The 4,532-nt window shown below is 37.8% G+C and overlaps 1 long non-coding RNA gene across 1 annotated transcript; it reads right to left on the bottom strand.

Moving 5' to 3' along the window:
* On the bottom strand, positions 393 to 2,916 carry LOC110270303. The gene is made up of 2 exons (XR_002359699.1): positions 2,801 to 2,916; positions 393 to 1,174 (listed from the first exon to the last, which is right to left on the bottom strand). It is a non-coding gene; the product is annotated as an uncharacterized LOC110270303 (long non-coding RNA).

The raw sequence follows: 4,532 nt of genomic DNA, 5'->3' as shown, positions 1-4,532 counted from the left end.
CCCTCAAGCTCTACAGGAAAGACTGCTCTGATACCATAATGTAACACCCTAACTATCATAATGTTACACTTCCGGCTGCGCCACTCTGATAGCTCGGGTATTCCGACGACTCTTATAATATTTAATACTAAAATATTAGCCTGTTTAAAACTTAAATAGAATATTTCAAAAACATACATTCATACTTACAGTATAAATTACAATACTCACAGGAAATATATATATATACATACATATTAATTTACAAACATCTCATATCACAATCCTATCCCTTTTACAAGACTTGCAAAACTAAAGGCGAGGGAAACATAAATACTAAAACAATACAAAAATATCGTCTACCAGAAAAGAAATAAACTCTTCCGAACTTCATCGTCCGTAACCTGAAAAAGAAAAGACCTGTAGGGGAGTGAGAACATCATCCTCGAAAGGGTTCTCACTATAGGGTTGCAGAATTACTATAATGGGATACGCGAGATAAGATTGTTACAGTGATTAATAACCGCCTTATGCATCTTTTCAAAAGCAAAGGTTTACTATAAAAGAAAAATCTGAAATCTTTTCCAAAAGAGGAACTATTCATTTCTTAAAAATTCAAAAGCCTTTCAAAAGGTTTATCTATACTGTACCAAATTAGTTTTTCATACTTTTCCAAACCAGAAACATCAACCAGACATGGCCTTCGGCCCACCTCATAATCAACCACGGCTCTAGACCCAGACAACCCAAACAACAACCAATCACCACAGTCCAATAGAGTCTCAGTCGCAAACACAAATAGGAAATTTCAAGCACAAACAAACAGTTACTACAAGTAGAACAATTAGCAGTTAATCACAAGTAATCACAAAGGCAAACCAAGTACAATATGCACACCCAAACAATGTCACATAGATGCATATGATGAATGCCTGTCCTAGTGGCTGATGAGTCTCATCTGTCGGTTATAAAGCCAACCCGACAAGTCCTGGTAGCTAACCATTGGACTGTCCCTCTGTCGTGCATCCCCAACTCGAGTTATTCACAATCATAATCATAATTCACATCCAACACCCTCACTGGTGTATATTCACGGGGCCGAGCTCATCTGGAGCTTTCACAGTGTCTGGTCACACTTACAACATAGGGTCAGCAGAGTATCGAGTCTCAACCTGGAACACGTGGTGGCTAGCCTCTGCTTTCACACAGGGACACTCGTATCTCAGATAATGAGAAGTGCAACAATCACTTTATCAGCTCAAAATCATTCATATTCATACCTAGCCATCCGACTCATAACATACTCCACAATCAGCCATAATTCATTATCATTTACAGCCATTCCGGCTCATAAAATATTCCACAATCAGCAGTAATTCATTATCATATACAACCATTCCGGCTCATAACATAATAGCACTTCCACTATCCAACATCATCAAATTCATAAAATCATCATTCAAGCCATAAATCACTTTTTCTCAAATCTCTTTTCTTTGAAATCAAAATCAATTCCTTCCAGCCTTAGCTTTAAACTCTCCATTTCTCAAATCGTTACAGGCTCACAAGCCACTTTTCCTCAAACGTAAATTTCTCTTTTTAAAAAAAATCACATTCCTCAACATCTTTCCACAACATTTCAAAAACCACACCAAATCAAAAGTCTTTTCTGAGAGATTCAAAATCAGTCATCTTTAAATAGGATTTGGTGACAAAGGTTCCTCAGCAAAGTCTCAAGGTTTTAGGGGAGAATAACATAACTCATTTCCTCAAATTCGTTCAAAATATTTAAAACATTGGCTTCCTGATTTGAGTAATAAGAATAGAATCTAAGCCAGGCTAAGCCGTGTAATCAATTACTCCAACCACATTTTTAAAGACTTTTCTTTGGTCTACACTAAAACCAATTTCCACCCCATATGTTAAAATTTGAAGCGCTTCTAACGACTCGGAAATCATTTTAGTTTTGCTAAACCAAAACTCAAAGAATACTTTAAACCTTCCCTAAAATGTCGAAAATTGAAATTCGTAAATCAAAATCCAAGTTCTTTCCAAGTCACTAAAACTTCTATAATTGAAACCTTTAAGTCAAGTTCAAACAACATAAACCGTGTTTAAGTCAAATCCAAGGAAACCTAAAGTCCTTCCACCCCTTAAACAGCCTTAAAAACATAATTCTCTTCCAAATGACTTGCGCCCCAAAATATAGTGATTTTCTTAGGAAACAAAGCTAAGGCATAATCCTCTTTTCCAAGATTCTTTTTAAAACATAATTTTAACACTTTCATAAATAATTCAAGTGAAGAAAATAAAAGTCTTAAATTCACAATTCTCCAAGTGAAATAGTTAAAGGCCTTAAATTCAATATTTTCCGAATAACATTTCCAATTAAAGTCCCAGATTTTATAGAAATTTCAACAGCACCTCCCCTAAAACTTGAACTTTGCCACCTTTTTCGGGTCCCAACCAAATCATTCCGCAACCCTCTTCAAGGGGTTCAAAACCAAATCAATTCAAAATCAAGTTGTTTCCAAAGATGCATCGTGTCCAGATTTCAAGAACACCAAATCAAATTCAAATCAATTCTTAACAGGATAAACTCGATTTCAAGCTTTTACAAATTAACTTTAAAGAAGCATTTCAAAAACTGTCCGTTTCACAAAACCGAACAACAACCCAGCCAATCAAGCATTCATATTCATCCAAGACAACCAACAACTACATAAGACTTATACAATCACTCAAAGATACATTTTCTCATGTCAATATCCATATATAATAATTCTATTTCACAAAATGTGGTTTCTGAAAAGGCCCCTACCTCGACAAATTGAAACTATAGTCCAAACGCCTCTCAAAAATCCTTTTGACTCGACCCAAAATCAACGTCAGCTTCAAATCACAGCCCCACACATTTTCGCGGCAGCATAAACAGCTCTAAATCACAACAAGCAACCTCAGTTACTAAATCCTAAGAACATTAATATCGTAAGGCTTTAATACACGTATGGGACACTAACGCAGGGCTTTCAAAACATAATTACTTACCGAAATAACAAAATGAAGCAGCTGCGATTCCAAACCGACTCGGCAACAGCTTCGGTAGCGGCCAGAAGCTCCGGTGGATCAACTATAATAACCACGCAACATCAAAACCTTCTCGAAATCCAAAAAGATAGAAACCTCAATTAAATCCCTTACCAGCAGAATTTTTCGGCAACGACAGTGGGGTTTTGGGCAGCAGGAGCGGCGGTGGCTGGCGCAGGCCTCCCTTCTCTTTCCTCTGCTCCCGTGCCTTCTCTCTCTCTTACTCTGTGTGACTAGACGACCTTCTTCTCAACGGCACGGCGGCATTAGGGACGACTGAAAGATGCGGCAGCGTCTTCTCCTCAACAGCGGCCAACCCTTGTTGGCGACAAACCCTAGCAGTGGCGGCGGCGGCTCAGTAGGGACGAGTTCCTCCGGCTCCTGTGCAGCGGTGCCGTTGGGAGACACAGAAGCAGCGGAAGCCGAATGCGAATGCGACGAGGCTGACCACGACCTTTCCTCCTTCGCGCGTCAATCCCCCTTTAGCTGGCGCCGATGAAGACGAACGGCAACTGGCGGCGAGGCGCGGCGGGTTGGACAGCAGCGCGGAGCTTCAACGACAGTGACGCGGATGGCAACTCGCAGGGTCGACGGCGACGACACGATGGCGGCGGTAGAGCCCAGCACGCCGGCGCGATCTTCTTCCTCTCCTCCTCCCCTTCTCTACGGCCCCTTCCCTTGTTTCCCCCTTTTTGCTCGATATCTCTCTGTGATGGCACGGCTGGCAATGACGCAAGTGATGGGATCGACGGCGACCAGCTGGCAGCGACAGCACCCTTCCTGGCCAACGCGCAATAAATTTTAATCCAACAATAATAATGTATAAAAATACTATTTGTTCATCAATTTTACAAATTAGTTCTAATAAAATGTTCAAATCCAAAAATTAGAAATAATATACTTAATTTCTTTATTTTCTAAAACAGCAGTATTAAAATATTAATTATTTAGTCCAAATCATATAAAATTCTTGTTATTTCATAACTACCAACTTTATAATTTAAATATAGAAAATAATTCAATAATTATAAAATTAGATAATAACCTTAATTTATTTCAAATTCAATTAATTGAAACTTGCCTTAATTATCTTTGATAAAATAATTTCTGAATTTAAAACTGTAGATAACTATATGATTTGAACTTTGATCATAATTAAATTTTTCAAAAATTTTGGGTCTTACAGACACACCCGACGAAAACAATTGCTCAAGTGATATACTAGTGAATTCTAGTGTTGTAACTAAATATCTATGATATCATGTTTCACACTAGAGTAGTAGAGTAGAGTGATCTACCGATGAATGATTGTACATTAGAGCCATACCTCCTCCATAAACTACAGGATATAATAACGGAAAAAAATTTGGGATTTTTTTATCTATAACTAGTCAAAATTTTTTAAAATTTACTTTATTTATATAATTTAATAATATTTTAATTTTTTATTTCACTCTTTTATCACT

The sequence above is a fragment of the Arachis ipaensis genome, chromosome B01, assembly GCF_000816755.2.
Source record: "Arachis ipaensis cultivar K30076 chromosome B01, Araip1.1, whole genome shotgun sequence".
NCBI lineage: Eukaryota > Viridiplantae > Streptophyta > Magnoliopsida > Fabales > Fabaceae > Arachis > Arachis ipaensis.
This window is presented reverse-complemented; position numbering and strand designations above follow the sequence as displayed.